Below are 19,203 nucleotides of genomic sequence, written 5' to 3'. Positions count from 1 at the left end.
GAGAGAGAGAGAGATTGAGAGAGGGAGAGAGAGAGAGAGAGAGAGCATGAGCTGGGGAGGGGCAGAGAGAAAGGGAGACACAGAATCTGAAGCAGGCTTCAGGCTCCAGCTGTCAGCACAGGGCTGGAACTCACAAACCGTGAGCTCATGACCTGAGTCAAAGTTAGATGCTTAACTGACTGAGACACCTAGGCTCCCCAGTGACTCTTCTCTTTAGAAACTGTTTCAAATCCCTTTTTTCCTCAGGTGTCATCATACTCAAGTTTCTTTAGTGATAATTGTTAGAATTTTTTCTTTAAGTTTCTGCTCAACGCGGTTTCTATGAAGCCAACTCACCATCATGGAGAGTAAACAGGCCATTTGCATGTGAAATCCAACTCCATTATTTGCTCTCTCATTTTGGCTACTCCGACTGTCCTGTACCTTCTATCTGTCACTGGTAAAATAGAAAAGACAGTAGCAGTTACTACAGAGGCGTTGTATGGATTAAATGAATTAAAAAACATAAAGGACTTAGAATGATACCTGAGATCTAGAAGACACTCATTATATACTAGATATAATTATTACTCTGATATTTCACGCTTTCCCCAAGTCAATTAACCCCTTCCCCTGCCATTGTGACTGTTGTTTCTAATCATCATCATCAGTTGTCATCCTTAACATTTATCCAGGATTTGCCATGTCACAAACATTCTGCTGATTGCTGTGAGTGTACTCATTGAATCTGCACAGCTGTATTTGCAACCTATGTTATTAATATGCTGGTTTAGTTTAATACATGAGATTTTGAGATTTGAGAGGTTAAACAATGTAAGATGGGTGATCCTACAGTGGAAAAATAAGAATTTGAATCCAGATTATATCCATACTTTTAACCCGTTACAGGGCTTTCTACCATGGGATCTATATTTACCCTGTGCTCTAATCTATTTATAGCTGTTATGTTTATGAAGTTGTTATGTCTGTTAATTGTTGAAGCTAAGCATGTACCACCTTGTTGATTGTCTGGTGCTTTGGTCAGCTCTCAGTCTCCTGAGAAGTCCTTACCCAACATCTTCCCAGATAGCTTTCCTATTTCTGCTTCTGTTTTCCAGCCTTACCACCCTCACTGATGTTTCTCCCATGGTCCTCTAGTATTTCCAGGTCAATTGGCCACTTTGACCTAGTCATTGGTAAATTATTTCCATGATCCTGAATATTGACTAGGCTCCTTTTGTATTCAATTCCACTGAGACAATTTTGCAAACATTCCCAGGGGCCAGAACGAGGGGATTTATGGGTGATGGAACTCTCATTCACCTAAAAGGAATGTTCCTCCTGACCATGGACTTTCCAATCTGTGCCTTACACACAGGTATTTGTTTGGCTTCCTCCTCTGTCTGGATAGGTTATTAGCCTTCTGTGTCTAGGCCACTCTGTCTCCTTCATCCAGCTGTAATCTCAGGGCAGTCTTTGTCTGCCATCTTGGCTCAGGAAAGGTCAACCCCAGGCTTTCAGTTACCCCAGCCCTCAGCCCCTACATAGTCCTCACTACTTCACCAGAGGGTTTAGGAAGCAGTGTAGTAAGTGGGAAGAATAAGAAGTAGGGCTTAAGTCTAGCACTTTTTCCATCTTCATAAAATACTTTTGGAGATATTAGATATATTGTATACAGTAATATTTTAAAAATATGATAATCTAGAAAAATGACAAAACAGAACCAGAGTAATAATGTCTATATTGTAATTTATACACATAAAAGCATGTAAAAACTTTCACTCAATAAGAGTCCTACTTTATGTATATACACATGTGACATGTGTGATATAAATGTATATGATACATGAAGCTATAATCTATTTATTATTCATTTGTTTGTTTATTTATTTATTTATTTATTTTTACTTTTATTTTTTAGAGAAAGAGAGTGCACGAGTACGCACAAGCAGGGGAGGGACAGAGAGAGAGGGAGAGAGAAAATCCCAAATAGGTTCTATGCTCAGCACAGAGGACAACATGGGACTCAATCTCAGGAACAGTGAGAGCATTACCTGAGTTGAAATCAAGAGCTGGTGACTTAAGTGACTGAGCCACCCAGGTGTCCCTGAGCCTATACTTTATGTTTTAGATAATGAGACAGAACTGGATCCATATATATATATATATATATATATATATATATATATATATATATCCTACAGAGAGATCATGGAATAAGAGCTTTTTCCTCAGTTGATGTGTGGAAAATACACATCCTAAAAATAGCATACAAATTAATTACATTTGAAAAACATGGTTTAGAGGTGAAGTCCAAGCCTAGTGGCACAGGTTGTAAGGCCATTCATAACCTTGTCTCATAACTTGACTACTTTGCCTGTTTCGGTTCCTATCATTTTTCATCTTGCCGTTTACACTCCCCCTTTATTATTCCCAGCCTATCTATGTGCATGTGCTTTATACACACTATCATAATGCATTGCATTTGGACTATATTTCTCTCACCTGCTAGGAGAGACTATGATTTATCTAATGGCTAGGACTTTATCTTATTCATCTTCGTTCTCTCAAGGTTAGCAAATAGTAAGATCTCGGTAACATTTTTAAATTCGAGCATACTAGTATGATTTACTCGGTTGTAATAATACATTATCTGGAAATGTACCCTACAGTATGTATCCCTTAAAGTTGGCACCTCCTCTTCTAATAGTTTTTAATAATATTGTAACAGTCTTAAAAAGAAGTAAGATAAATGCTGAAGTAGGGTCATGCTAACTCATGCTTAAAATGCCTAAATTGTAGTACTCTATAAATTGCTGAGGATAAGTTTGAATTTGATTCGTATTTCGACTGGGAATACAGATTTAATGTTGAGTGAGTACACACAGAAAATAAAAAGGTATATACAACATTGTGTTCCCCATCATGCTTTTCAAGGTGATTACGCTTAAAGACCATAATCAATTTCTCAATGAGAACTTGCCTGCAATGCCATGAGCAAAAGCTACACACAGTCATAGCACGTTCTATCGTTTCATTTCCCCTTATATAGGGGTGTTATAATTTTATATCATTGTCATTGCCTGGGAAATAGTTCAGCTAGGAGTGTTGTCTTAGTTTTTTATTGCTTCTGTAACAAATTACCACAAACTTAGAGGTTTAAAATAACACATTTTTATTATCTTACAGTTCTGTGTATCAGAGTCTGGCATGATTCCCACTGGATAAAATCCATATGCCAGCAGGGCTGAGTTCCTTTTTGTGTGCTCAAGGAAAGAGTCCATTTACCCAACTTTACCATCTTCCAAAAGATGCCCACATCCCATGGCTAGTCACCTTTTGTCTTTATCTCAAAGACAGGAATATTACATCTGTCTTACTAGGACCAAGTGAGGTTTATCTCAAGGATGTTTGAGATCTGAAAACCCGTTAATATTATATACAATATGAATAGAATAAGGGAGAGATTTCGCATAATACTTTCAATCAACACAGGGGGGAAATATCTTAATATTTTCAAGAGAGATTTTAAGCAACTCTCTCATAAATGATATGCTCTAGTCTAGGAATTTTTATTGTGCATTGAGGTGGCTCTCACTTTTTAAATGAGCCCAAAGTATCAAGATGAGACATATGTTTATCAAAAGAAAAATTGGGGGAAAAAGAAGCAAATCATTAACCCCCACGATAGTTATCCCATGAAAATGATGTTTCCAAACCTCAAAACACACTGTAACTTAGAATCACATTATTGTTTTTGATGGGCAATTAGTGTGTGTGTGTGTGTGTGTGTGTGTGTGTGTGTGTGTATATATACACACGTTATTGTTTTTGATGGGCAATTAGTGTGTGTGTGTGTGTGTGTGTGTATATATACATATATATAGATATATATGTATATATATGTGTGTGTATATATATATGTATACATATGTGTATACATATATACACACACACACACACACACTAATTGCCCATCAAAAACAATAATGTGATTCTAAGTTACAGTGTGTTTTGAGGTTTGGAAACATCATTTTCATGGGATAACTATCGTGGGGGTTAATGATTTGCTTCTTTTTCCCCCAATCAGGCATAATGTATCAGACAGTAACAAGTATTCAAAAAAATCATCAGAACAAATATAAAAGTTATTGGGTCAGCCCAGCTAAGATATGAGACAATTAGTCTTTGATAGATTTAAAATTTCAACCTTTTGGAATTTCAACTTCTAAAATTAAAATTGAAAGAAAACTTTCAACTAGAGACTAATTTTTATACCGTATGTTTACAGAGTTTAGGTAAACAACGTAGTGTCTCCTCTCTCGTAGAATAGCATTTGCAATAATCTTATTTTTCTAAAATTTTAGAATTTGCTGTGCTAGAAGTTACACTAACTGGTAAAGTTAACATTTACTTTTATAGTATTTTAAGCATAGTTTAATGGATATTAAAGATTCAAATATGCAAAAAAGTTTATGAAAATTCCTGCCCAACATCTTACTACCCCATTCCATTTGTATTTCCTAAAACAGCCACCTTTTTGCAGTTCTTAACTATTTCCTCTGGTAGATCTATGATAACAATGTTATTTCTGAAATGATTAACTTTGGACATTTAAATATTTGTTGACTACCTGCCATGATGTACGAGAATTGATCTCTCTTGTACCAATGGCCAACCTACTCTGATGAAAAGAGCCAGGTGGTACATCACAATTATTTTATTTTTTTTACTGAGATTTTTATTTTGCTGGAGATTTCTAATATCTTTACATCTTAATTGTAGAATCATGTGCATCCCCCAAAAAAGTACATAAAACATTTTTAAAGTGTTTAAAAAGCCTGTGCCCTTCAACAAGCTTCATGAATTGAACACCATCATACTTTTTGTTTTTTAATGTTTACTTATTTGAGAGAGAGACAGAGACAGAGAGACAGAGAGAGAGAGATACAGAGTGTGAGTAGGGGTGGGGGGCAGCAGAGAGGGAGAGAGGAAGATACAGAATCCAAAGCAGGCTCCAGGCTCCAAGCTGTCAGCACAGAGCCCAATGCGAGGCTTTCTCTTTGTGTTGTTTTGTCATTGCAATCTCGGATACACATACTATTTCAGACAGGCTAGGTCTGGAATCATTTGAAGGTTCATTGGATTACATATCTAATGCCTTAGAAGGGAACACTTAAAGAGCTTGTTGCTGAAGGAACTCTATTTTGATCTCTATGTGATGACTCCACGTGTCCTCCCTATCATGTCAACATCAAGGGATCCAGATTTCCTTCATGATGTCTTAGGCTCCAAAGACATCTTTCCCTGAAGAGAGAACGTCAGGCCAAACCATACTATCTTTTATAATGTAGTGTTGGAAATCAAGCAATGTCAACTCTGCTACATTGTATTCGTTCAGGCAGTCACAAAGCTCCATTCAACTTCAAGAGAAGAAGTAGGTTCTTCATATTGATGGTGAGTAGATAGGAAGACCACATGAGACTGAATATATTGCCATAGCTAATTTTGGAAAATGTAATACACTGCAATTCATCTTCTGGTTAAAACAATTTGCATCCCTCTCACAAGCACGATGAAATCAGCCTTTCCCTATGATATCTCATCTCTTAACTACATCAGATTTAGGCTTGAGGTCCAGGATCTCATAATATATGTAAAGTTTATAAGTAGATGAGACTCTTCTGTTGCAATAACTTTAAGTCAGCTATTGACATAAAGACCTGTGTAAACTAAAGAAATAATTAATCTGCACTGCCCCACCCCCACATACACAACCAACATACAATAGTGGGACAGTCATGATAGGAATTATAGACCATTCCACTCAAAATAGTGAAAACTACAAGGTACCAGAAGTCATTGATCCATAGTAGTTCCAAAATGCATCATTTTGGAATTTCTTTCATTAGGAGTAAGTCTGACTATTTGGGAACTATTTGCAATGACTTTTAACTTCAACCTCTGGGTTCTTAGTTCTTCTAAGTCATCCTTTGTTTGCCATGGTAAATAACAATATTTAAAACTGAGTCAGTTTTGTCAATGATAATTCTAGGATCCAAAGACCTTTGCAGATTTTGTACAGTCTCTATCCATTTTAGATCTAGTTGATGGTGTTCTGCCAACATAATTCTTTTTAAAGCATTGGTAGTTCCTATAATTCTTATTATGGTTCATTTTAATAGACAAAAGCTGTTGTCATTTTAATAGACAAAATCTCTTCAAAATATGCCTTTTCTGTCTTGGACTTCCTACAAGGTTGTTAAGTGACAACAATCTTAAGACTTCTAGAAATTCTATTGCTTAGGGGTACCTGTATGGCTCAGTTGATTAAGCTTCCAACTCTTAATTTTGGCTCAGGTCCTGATCTCATAGTCCGTAGTCATGAGATTGAGCCCAGAGTCAGGCTCCACACTAGGCCTGGGCCCCATATGAGATTTTCTCTCTCTCTCTCTCTCTCTCTCTCTCTCTCTCTCTCTCTCTCTCTTTTCTCTGCTCCTTCCCCCACTCATGCTCTCTCTTCAGAAAGAAAGAAAGAAAGAAAGAAAGAAAGAAAGAAAGAAATTCTATTGCTTAACAGAAAATATTTGTAAGACATGCTGTTAAGATCCTTGAATGGAATTCTGTTTATGCCACCTCCTTAAATCTTTCTGAGGTGTCAACAAAAGCATGTAAATCATATCTTGTCACATACCCTTTTTTTAAATGTAAGTATAGTTTGACACACAATGTTACATTAGTTTCAGGTATGCAATTTAGTGATTTCACAACTCTATACATTATGCTATGCTCACCACAAGTGTAGCTGTCATCACTCACCATGTAATGCTATTACAATATCATTGACTGTGTTCCTTACGCTGTGCCTTTTATTACTGTAACTTACTCATTCCATAACTGGAATTCTGTATTTAAACCATTCTCCTTGACAGCACCCTGGATTTTATGTCTTCCCAGAAGCGATTTCTCAATTTTAACATTGAGAATATGATAATCAGAGTAAGAATCGGTTTTCATAAGAGACTCTTGACTATAGCGAACAAACTGAGGGTTGCTGCTGGAGGGGTGGGGGGTGGGGGATGCGTAAATGGGTGATGGGCATTAAGGAGGGCACTTGTGTTGAGCATTGGGTGTTACATGTAAGTGATGAATCACTAAATTCTACTCCTGAAACCAATACTACACTACAGGTAAACTAATTTGAATTTAAATAAAAACTTGGAAGAAAAAAAAAGGAATAAGAATCAGTTTTATTTTAGGTCCATGCAGATCCTGGTGCCTTTCTATCTACCAGTTATCTCACTGGTTATCCCTCTTCTCATATTTTAATAGTCAATCAGAAGACAATCAGCACCTTCAGCACTGTGCTTAGAAACCTCTTTCTCTAGATCCTCTGGTTTAATTGGTACTTTTCTATTTTCCATGTCACTGCAGTTGATAGTATTGTTAAACTTTCTGTCACCACAGGACAAGTGCCCATTTCCCACAGGTCCTGAGATCACTGTCCTCACTTTTAGGTTCTTATTGACAGCCTCCTCGAGACCCATCAGGCTTTTGCTAAGTTTCTCTAAGGCAGTTTTATTTTTTTCTCCCAATACCTGGCTTGAAAGCCAATTCCATATGTTTTAGCATCACTCCTCTTTCAGGTGCTGAAACAGCTTCCAGTTATTATTGTGGCGTGGTGTACCAGCACAAATCTTAGTGACTCCAAATAACCACCTATTTAGTGATTATCTGTCATGATTTAGGGGATTGGCTGGGTTAGGTGGGTGGTTCTTACTCAGATTCTTTGGGGAAGTTGTAGTCAGATAGTGGCTGGGGCTGGCATCTTCTGAAATCTCTGTTACACATTAATAGCCTTACTAGGAAACTCAAAACAGTTGAGGACAGGAATAATTGGGACTGCTTGCGCATGTCTTCCTTTTTGCCATCTTTCCATATGGTCTCTGCAGAGCTAAATAGAAACCACATCAACCTTTACAACCTAGTTATCAAAAGACATTAAAAATAACCTTTACCACATTCTATTTATTGAAGCAATCACAAGGCTTGCCCAAGTTAAAAAGGAGGAGGAAAAAGTATCATCTCAAAATTTTAGAAGAACATAGGAAATCATAATTATTCTGGGCCTTTAAAAAAAAAAAATGGAAGCACCTGGGTGGCTCAGTCAGTTACCTGTCCACCTTGGGCTCAGGTTATGATCTCGCAATTCATGAGTTCAAGCCCCAGATCAGGCTCTCTGCTGTTGGCATGGAGCCTGCTTCAGATCCTCTGTCTCCCTTTCTCTCTGCCCCTCCCCTGCTCTCTCTTTCTCTTTCTCAAAAATAAAATAAACATAAAAAAATACAATATGTCACAGATCCAATCTGCTTCCCAAGTAAATATTATTGTCAAGATTTCACCTAAAACCTTTCTTCCTGGGTCATTTTCTTCCTTCTAAATACTATCCTTAGAAGTATTTTTATTTTATTTTATTTTTTTTTTAATATTTTTTTCAACGTTTTATTTATTTTGGGGACAGAGAGAGACAGAGCATGAACGCGGGAGGGGCAGAGAGAGAGGGAGACACAGAATCTGAAACAGGCTCCAGGCTCTGAGCCATCAGCCCAGAGCCTGACGCGGGGCTCGAACTCACGGACCGCGAGATCGTGACCTGGCTGAAGTCGGACGCTTAACCGACTGCGCCACCCAGGCGCCCCTAGAAGTATTTTTAGTAAAGAATAGCTTGTTGACAGTGGGCTCTCTGATTTTCTTTGGTTGAAAATGCTTATGTAATTCTTGTACTTTAGAGAAAATATAGACATGAAATTCCTGAATGACAGCTGTTTTTCCTCAAGGCTTTGCATATATGATTCTACTGTATATTGGTATTCTATTACTGATTTCTATTATTGTGTTCTATTGCTGACCTTGAATAGCTCTCCCCAGTACCTTTGACTGCTCCTAGTAATTCTCTGCTTATACATCTCTCTCTTTAACTTTGCTGTTCTTTAATTATGTTGTGAAGTCTCTAAATGTCAATATATTTTCTCTTTTTTAAATTCTGCTTGGAATTTATTGGCTTCCTAAATGTAATAACTGGTAGATTTCACTAACTCTAGGAAATCTTCAGCCATTTTCTCTCTTTGTATATCCCTTTTTATGTTTTCTTTCATTTCTACTTTTAATTCTTTCATTAGATTCATTTTGAATTTTCTCACTTTATACTCCGTATTGTTCATTCCTCATTTCAAATATTTTCTTATTTTTGTGTCTGTGAAATTTATTCTGAGTTATTTCTTGTGATATGTTAGGTATTTCACTTGATAGTCTATATGTCTCCTCCTTATGTTCAGCTAATTGAATCTTTTTATTAAATTTCAGTACTAATGTTTAGAGTCCTAATTAATAATATGCTTTATTAATTTATACTGTTTGTTCTTTTTCCATTATGTCATCTTAATTTCAGTGGCCTCAGATTATTTTATAATACCTCTGTCTATTTACTTCTTAGCTCTATTAAATTTATTTAACTTTTATATATGAGAGGGGAGAGGTCATCCATTTTGCGGGTCTGATTGTATGTATTTTTTTTTTAATTTTTTTTCAACGTTTTTATTTATTTTTGGGACAGAGAGAGACAGAGCATGAACGGGGGAGGGGCAGAGAGAGAGGGAGACACAGAATCGGAAACAGGCTCCAGGCTCCGAGCCATCCGCCCAGAGCCCGACGCGGGGCTCGAACTCACGGACCGCGAGATCGTGACCTGGCTGAAGTCAGACGCTTAACCGACTGCGCCACCCAGGCGCCCCTGATTGTATGTATTTTTAAAAAGTTTTGCTAACCATCTCCCTTGGCTTGTTTTTTTTTTTTTTTTTTTTAGGGGTGTAATGATACTTTTCTGTAATCTCATTTCCCTGGAATTATTTGAGTCCAGTGTCTTAAAGAGAAATTACATTTGTATCTATTAAGCTTCTGCAACTTTAACTATCAAAGAAAAGTTAATTAATTTTTCTGGTTTTGTTTTTGTTTTTGTTTTTGTTTTTGTTTTTGAAAGAGAGTATCCATGTGCATAAATTCTAGACCCAAATCTATATGTGGGGTAGCCTGAGTTTAAGAGTCTTCGGTAGCATCTCCTTCTCGAGATGCCATTATACCCCCAAAGGTGTCACCTATTAGGTGTCTCTGCTTTATACAGTTTCCTCTGATCTGACCACCATCCTGTTAGCCTCTGCTTTGGTATCTTTTTATCCAATTGCACAGGCTGTCCTCCTTGCACCATAAATGCTCTGGGTTGGGTGACCCACCCTCAGTTGGTGCCCATCACCACGTGCTGAAGTGTCTGTAGTGAAGATTCAGGCTCTGGGATCAGCCGAGTCCTCGAAGTTAAAATCTGGAACCAGTTATAACTGAAACCCCTGGATTAAATTTGTTTTGTAATGTTTGCCCTTCATGAAAGACCACCTCAAGCATACATTTAAAAAGCAATGTTTTCTACTGGATATGGCATTTCAAGAATGCCATATTAGAAGTGATTTATCTGAACCTATAAATTGCTACAAGATTAGAGCACTGCTTTGGCTATTTTAACTGTGTCTCTGGTAATCAATTTAATCATGAATTAAATGAGGGCTCTCTCTAATAACTTCAACTCCACCTGATTATGTTGATATATTAATACATATATTTGGAAAGGAAATTTTTTGAAATTCATTTCTTAGCTTTGCATTCACCACATTCTTAGCCTTTCACCTTTGTTTTTACATTATCATATTATATGTAATTAATATATGTTATTATACCATAAGACTTTTAGCCCTATGTACTATCATTGTCTTTTGGGGGTGAACTTTGAAGCCTATAAATTCCTCTTCCACATCCTGTATGTTCTTTTATAAAGGAATTATCTGAAATAGGTTCTTACATTTTAGCTGCACAAGGTCATCAAAAGTATATTGCTTTATACCGTGAATTTTCCTGCAGCTATGGTCCTCATTTTTCACTTCTCTCTGTGTTGCACCCCCACATCTAGTCATCTTTCCTAAGTCTGCAACATTTTAGACTATTTTATATGTTGCCTTTCTTTGCTGTTTTTGTGCCGTGTTATCACTGTTGATTAGATCAGAGTAGTGTACCATTGTTTATTTTACATTTTGTTTGTTTGCCTTAAGGCCAAGCTATTTGTTCTGATTATGTATTTCTCTATATTTGGATTTATGGATATCCTCTAAAGCGAGAAAAATGAAGTAAATGAGGGTTCATATGTTCCAACCCATTTGGCTCACCTCCACATCCCTAAGCAGATAATTCCACTCAGGAAGTGCCTCCATCCATATTCCCATTCCTCCCCAAGACATTCTTCCATATGGTTTATCTTTTCTGAAGAGATTCAATCTGATACAATGTGCTGGGGATGGTCGTCATGCAATTGTCACACCAGCAGAAACAACTATGACCTTGAATCTCATCTGATAAAGGTTGATATGTGTCATCTAATCATCCCCTTCAAATTTCTCATGGTTGTATGTGACGATAGATTATTTCTGTTCCAGACTTCTCAATTATTCTTATTAACTCCTTAGTTACAGCTTTAAGAGCCAAACTTTCAATATCTTCTTGCTTCTGATTTTATCTCAGGAGGAAAGTAATCTGTTTTTTAAAGTCTCACTTATTTTCTTCCATATAATCACTTAGGCTTCCACTAACCCTCGTGAAAATTGAATTAGATTCCATATTCTTAGTTCCATCTTGAATCGTGGTTAGTTTTGAATATATCTCATTCTCCTCTTTATTTTTGACTCCTTTAACCTCCTAGATGTTTGCATTTTACTTATTTTGATGAAAACTAGGTAATATATGGAATTGTTGAATCAATATGTTGTATGCCTGAAACTAATATAACACTATATATTAATGACAGTGGAATTAAAATGAAAAAAATAATAAAATAAATAAAACAAAATGGAAAAAGTGTTTATTGGTTCTCTAGATCAATTGCCTTCATTCTTTCTTCCTTTCTCTCTGCACACTCCTTCCACCTTTGTTTACCTTCTTTTCCTTTTACAGTATTCATTCTCTATTCTCTGACTTTTGATTCTGAGACTAAAAACCTTTTTTTCAGACTAATCTAGTTTGTTACTCTTTGAATTCATGAGGAAATCTGATTCCTCGAGAGAGAGTATCACAGACAAAAATTTAAATTCTCTTTTGTTAGAGTTTGTGTTTATAATTTTTGTCAGTTTTTTTTCTCCTCAAAGAAAATTAATCGTATTCTGTAAAATTCTCTTTACTGACACAGTTGATCACTTTTATGTCATTAAAATCACAGTCAAAGTTCTACAGCCTTGGTCAGGGCTTAGGGCATCTGATTCTTTCTTCTTGTATCTGTACCTTGGTTGAAACGAAAAATTGAAACTTGTGTTCTTTAGGAAGTATGAAGAAGAAAGCCTCTAACACTTTACGTATTTATCTCCCATTCATATTTATCTGACTGTTAAATCTGAGGAGAAAACGGTCACTATATGTACAAGGGAGGTGTACCTCTCTGTTTTTTCAACATGAGCTCATTCTCCAGCAATCCATGGACTAAGCCCACGGGGGCTTCCCTGCAGCAGATGCCAGCAACCCTTCCTCTGGTTCTGTGTATGTATGTGCATATAATTCTCATTTAATAGAGAAGCTACCAAAAGTCCATTTGCCCTGAGTCATATTGTGTTTTCTGGGGACATTTGCCCCTGAACTGTATTCTGTTCTCTAACAACAAAAATATCGATCCCTGTGTCCTTTCCTCTGTTTCTCAACTTGGTTGCCCTAAGAACTCTCATGGAACTCTTTTAGGAATAATAATACACTTCATATGATTAAATGTCTACAGGTTACTTTTTTAAAGTTTAATTTATTTATTTTGAGAGAGAAAATGAGAGAGAGCAGAGGGAGGGGCAGAGAGAAAGGAGAGACAGAAGCCCAAACAGGCTCCCTGCAGTCAGCACAGAGCCTGAGGCGGGGATCCATCTCATGACCGTGAGATCATGACCTGAGCCAAAACCAAGAGTCAGAAGCTTAACTGACTGAGCCACTCTGGCGCCCCTACAGGTTACTTTTAAAGTCTATTGTCTTCGTATATTTTTGATTGTAAATAAATGTCAAAGGCATTGTATTAAAGAAAAGGGAACTGAGACTCAAAAGATGAAATTGCCCACTAAAGTTTATATGGATGCTCAATGGCAGACCTGAGGCAAGAATTAAAATCTGCCAATATAAAACTATACTCCAAGAACATTGCATACCCTTAAAATGCATTTACGTGATTGAGCTGAAGAGCATGGCACATTAGCCCTGGAAATCTGAACAATCACAGTCAAATCCTCAGGTGGTAGATGTCAGATGTTTGACATTTCTGCCATTACGGAGCTCTCTTGCCCCTAGCAATCCCAAGGCTCTGTGTCTCTCCAGACCCAGGACACTCATGCAAATGATCCACTTAATGTAAGGAAGGAAACTTTTGACTGTTGCATTGATAGGAAATGTGAAGAAGTTTAAGTAGAGAAGTGTGAGCTAATCATCGCAAAGCTGTCTGAGCAGCTAAGAGTCTTTCACGGTATTAATGAGGCTTTAACACTGTTCCTTCTTTGTTATTTGTCTTGCTCGTTCTACATTAGTAACTCTTTTTTACCACATTAGAGAGGCTTGGAAATTGCTTGATGAAACACCTATCTACTCTGGCAAGAGTGCTTTCATGATTAGATTTCTGGCTGTGTAATTTTGCTTTCATGGTACTCTATCCAGCTCAATAATCGGAAAGGTCACAAGTGTAGTTCTTTCTAGGCCAGGCAGTGTTACACAGCTGACACAAAGCTGGAAATGGATGTCACCATGTGTCACTGATGTGAAAGGCTCAGCAATGCTAATCGTTTTAGTAAAGATGATTGGTAGAAGTTTATTCCAAAGAAGTACATATGATAATTAATATCCAGGAACTGGCCAGAAATGTACAGAGAGATGAAAGTTGATTATGATCAATCAATTGACTGAAGCTACATTTGTAACACTTTGCTTAGCAATTTTGTTTATTTTCTCAAAATTACATGACCATTATGGCAATTTATGTGTGTGGGTCTATTTCTGGACTTTCTCTTCTGTTTCATTGTTCTCTATGGCTATGTTTGCATGATGCCCACACTGTCTTGATTACTGTAGCTCTATAGCAAGACTTGGAAACAAATAGTACAAATCCTCTAACGTTATTTTTCTTTTCAAAGTTATTTTGACTATTCTAGTTCCTTTATCTTGTAATGAGTTTTAAAATTAACTTGTTGACTTACAAAAAATTCTGAAAGAATTTTATGGTGAATTTATGGATCAATTTGGGAAGATTTGATGTCTTAATATTGATACTTGCAATGCATAAATAAACATGGTCTATCTCTCCATTTTTAACATCTTAATTCATCTGTAAGTATTGTTTAGTTTTTACCATAAAAATCCTTTAGATATTTAATTAGATTTCTATCCAATCATTTGGGATTTTTTGGTACTATTATTAATAGTACTGTTTTATTTTTTTGTTTTAATTATCAGTTGAAACATAATTCAAATACCAGTGATGAGTTAGTATATAGAAAGAAAATTGACTTTAGTATAAAATCTTTTATCTCATAATCTTATAAAACCATTACTAGTTCTAAGAGCTTTTTATAGATTTCTTGGGATATTTTATATAGACAATCATGACATTTACAAAAAAACCACAGTTTTACTTCTTCCTTTCTAATATGCATGCCTCTGATTTTCTTTCTTCTCTCATTTCACTACCTAATTATTCTAATACAAGGTTGAATTTGAATGGTAAGAGAAGAATGTGTTTCTGGGACATCTTTTTGTTATTCATTAATCTTTTAAAGGAAATGATATTTTTCTTAAGGAGAATTTAAATGATGCTGTTTCCTTGTTACTTGTTTCCAAATTGGTCTTTCTTATATTATTTGTCCCCATGCATATGGAAGGTGGGTTACGAAACTCTCAGGGGGGTGAAGAGCTAAGGGAACAATGCAGGAAGGTTATACAGATGTATGCAAAAGACAAAGGGAACAACACAGAAATAAACTGGCCTCATCAATCTCAAGCATTAACAGATATTTTAGAGCAGTGATGGGAAATAACAAGCTAGCAGGTCCATTCTTCTCCCTAATGTCCACGCAGAGATTTCTCTTTTTAAGGTTGTTTGTTTGTTTGTTTATTTTGAGAGGCAGAGAGAGAGAGAGAGAGAGAGATGAGAGAGAGAGAGAGAGAGAGCGAGAGCAGAGCAAAGGCAGAGAGAGAAACGGAGAGAGAGGAAGAGAATCCCAAGTAGGCTCGGCACTGTGAGTGTGAAGCCTGATGTGGGGCTTGATGCCACAAACTGTAAGATCACAACCTGAGCTGAAATCAAGTGGCCGTGGCTTAACCGACTGAGGCACCCAGACACCCCCCAAGGCAGGTATTTCTAATAAAGCCCACAGACATGCCTCCCTCCCCTGTTCAGTAAACTTCCCTTAGTAGCTGTCAGCCACCAGGCTCTCTGTGTGGGACAAGACTTTTTTTTCTATTTCTTTTTGAATACCTGCATTCTGTGTTGCTAGAGAGAGTCTTAGTTTGCAATCTCTCTGAAATGTTCGGGAAGATAAATAACAACACTATTCCAATGAGCCATTGAGCCAATTTTTGGTTTGGCTTTAAAATTTCTTAGGGCCCATAGTCTGAGTTATTACCCAGTATCCTGTCAGTCTATTAGAACTGACTGAACTTGGGGCCCCTGGGTGGCGCAGTCGGTTAAGCCTCCGACTTCAGCCAGGTCACGATCTTGTGGTCCGTGAGTTCGAGCCCCGCGTCGGGCTCTGGGCTGATGGCTCAGAGCCTGGAGCCTGTTTCTGATTCTGTGTCGCCCTCTTTCTGCCCCTCCCCCGTTCATGCTCTGTCTCTCTCTGTCCCAAAAATAAATAAACGTTGAAAAAAAATTAAAAAAAAAAAAAAGAACTGACTGAACTCGAGTATATGCTCATGAGGGCAGAGGATTTTGTCTTATTCAGCATGTAACCTTAGTACCTTAAGGCAAACTTCCCAAATACTTAATGCTTAATCAAAATATGAAACAATTGTGGGAAGCAGGCACAGCACAAGCCCCATTTTGTTGATGAGAAAACAAAATCAGAAGGGTCTTTTGACTTGTTTAAAACACACACACACACACGGGGGTGTCTCAGCGACACACTGTTGATCTCAGCTCAGGTCTTGATCTTAGGTGTGTGAGTTCAAGCCCTGCTATGGGATCTTCACTGAACATGAATCTACTAAAAAAACCAACACACACACACACACACACCTTCACCTTTGCCCCCTCCTTTTTGAGTGACTCCAAAGCTAAAGGTTATTTAGTACTTGTTGATAGCTGGTTTTCACTCAAATGAGGTTGTTAAGGAGAGAAAATCAGAGAAAACCCAATGAACCTTAGCAACCAGAAAATACCGTTTGATATACAGAGACATATGAAAAGAATTCAGAATCATTAGCTTTTAAAAAGATACCAGGACTTTTGTGGCTATCCATTACATGAGGGTACAAGAACCTACATGATTCAACGAAGCTGCTCTCTAGAAAGCTCAACAGGTCAGGAAACTATCATAACAAACATTTCAGAGGCTTTCTTTTGTGCCTGATCACTTGTCACTCAACACTCCTAAATTATTTCAATTTATCTTTTATTTGTAAAATTTTTTTAAAAACTTATTTAAAATCCAATTAATTGACATTATCCTTAATAAATGTTTAAGAGAAGCAGCTAAAATATATTTTCTCACTTTCTATTACCTTCTTTTGTCCCTGCAAATTTATCCCAAGCTTTTCTGCTTAAAATAATAATTATTATTATTTAAAGAAATCCAAGAGTTCAATATGCATGTTCTGTAAAATAATAAAATGATAAAAGAGGACTCTCACAAATACTTAGGATCCGTTTAGAATTGCACCTGCCTCATTTTACAAATATGTGAGTGCTGGACATGAGTTTTTGAATTTCTGGCTTTATCAAAACTCTTAAAGATTCAGTTAGTTAATGGTAGGCACCTGAAATTTTATTTATTATTTATTTATTCATTTATTTATTAAGTTTATTTTTTTTTTATTTTGAGAGAGAGTGACAGAGCACATGAGCTGATGAGGGGCAGAGAGAGGGAGAGAGAGAATCCCAACCAGCCTCTGTAATGTCAGCACAGAACCTGATGAGGGGCTCGACCTCACAAACCATGAGATCATGACCTGAGCCGAAAGCAAAAGTCTGAAGCTTAACACACTGAGCCACCCAGGTGCCCCGACACCTAAAGTTTTAATATCTACCATTTTAAATACAACAACCTTAAGATAAACTAAAAGCAGCACATAAAAAGCAGTTCACCACCTAACAGATATCTCCTCTGACCTAACTCAGCCACAAATCTTTCTTTCTCTAAACCTATCCAAAACACAAAGCTAATACAATATGGGCTGAAACTCATTGCAATGATACCCAGATTGTCTACAGCTCATTGAATTTCACTTACTTTCTTAGATCTGGGAGAGACAAGCAAATCACCAATAATGCTACAACTGTCTGCAGTATATTCCTTTCTATTCTTTCTTTTGAACACACAAAAATGGTGCTGAATTGCTTGGGAGTGAACTATTTCCCCACTGTTCCCTGCGAGCCACTTTTCAGATAGTGATGCATGTTCTATTTACAGTGTATGCTGGCTTCCAAATTTTCAGAATAGAATACTTCTTGAAGGAACTTGACTATTCCTCTCTTACATTGATTTTAATAGAGCCTCAAAACAAATTGCAAAGTCAGCAAAATTCACCCTCAACCTGTGGATGGATAGATGATAGATAGATAGATAGATAGATAGATACTCAAACACACACACACACACACACACACACACACACACACAGATTAGCATATATTTCTTCATGGTGTAGTAGATACAGGCCAAATGTCTACTGAGAGAAATGTTTGTGTTTCCACTACCCAGGTACAGAGACTATTGAAAAATTAAGAGACTATTAACAGGCATTTGACTTTGGGCAAGTTGCATAACCTCTCTGTGTCACTGTTTCCTCCCTTGCTAAATGGGAATAATAACAACAATAATAATAATAAATATTTCAAAGGATAATATGTAAATAATTTAATAAATATAAAGTTCTCAGAATAGTGTATTGCATTCTGTACTTTTATATAAAATTTTTCTATTAGATTACTCATTCACACACACAAATGCTCTCTTTTATTAATTTTGGCATTAATGTGTTTATTTCCTTCCTTTTAAAAAATGTTCCATTCAAAGTCACAGGGATAAAAGCACATAAATATAGTAAGTGATATTGTGATAATGTTGTATGGGGACAGATGGTTAGCTACACATGTAATGAACATAGTATAATGTATAAAGTTGTAAATCACTTTGTACACCTCAAATTAATGTAACTTTGTGTGTCAACTATACTCATATAAAAAAATAAAATGAAATAAAATTAAAATGTTTCAATCGATGAAAGAATTGAAAATTTTTAACATTTGTAACTACAAATTCTAAATCTGTGGAGATCACACATATTCAAATTATGGTGAGATTTGGTTTGATTTTTAAATCAAGATTCCATAAAAAAAAACCCACACCTAATGAATGTTCACTACATTCAAGTAATCCACTCTGAAGGTCAAGCATGCACTTCTTTTTTAGGACATTTGAAGGCACTTTTAGGATTTTTTAAAATATTTTATTTATTTATTATTTTTTTTATTTTTTTTAACATTTATTTATTTTTGAGACAGAGAGAGACAGAGCATGAACGGGGGAGGGTCAGAGAGAGGGAGACACAGAATCTGAAACAGGCTCCAGGCTCTGAGCTGTCAGCACACAGCCTGACGCGGGGCTCGAACTCATGGACCGCGAGATCATGACCTGAGCTGAAGTCGGCCACTTAACCGACTGAGCCACCCAGGCGCCCCTATTTTATTTATTTTTAAGAGACAGAGAGAGAGAGAGAGAGAGAGAGAAAATGAGTGGGGGAGGGGAAGAGAGAGGGACACACAGAATCCAAAGCAGGCTCCAGGCTCTGCTGTCAGCACAGAGCTCAATGTGGGGCTTGAACTCATGGACCATGAGATCATGACCTGAGCCAAAGTCAGACTGAGCCACACAGGCACCCCAAAAGAGTTTTTTAAGTCCTCTC

At 36.8% G+C, this 19,203-nt stretch overlaps 1 pseudogene; it reads right to left on the bottom strand.

The window, feature by feature from the left end:
* The window catches only part of LOC124505999 (40S ribosomal protein SA-like), a 45,432-nt pseudogene extending 37,906 nt beyond the window's left edge, over nucleotides 1–7,526 (bottom strand).
* Between the last annotated feature and the right edge of the window lie 11,677 nt (nucleotides 7,527–19,203).

This window comes from Lynx rufus, unplaced genomic scaffold (assembly GCF_022079265.1).
Source record: "Lynx rufus isolate CCGP_SWC_20201006 ecotype Redwood Valley unplaced genomic scaffold, mLynRuf1.p SCAF_9, whole genome shotgun sequence".
NCBI classification, from domain to species: domain Eukaryota; kingdom Metazoa; phylum Chordata; class Mammalia; order Carnivora; family Felidae; genus Lynx; species Lynx rufus.
This window is presented reverse-complemented; position numbering and strand designations above follow the sequence as displayed.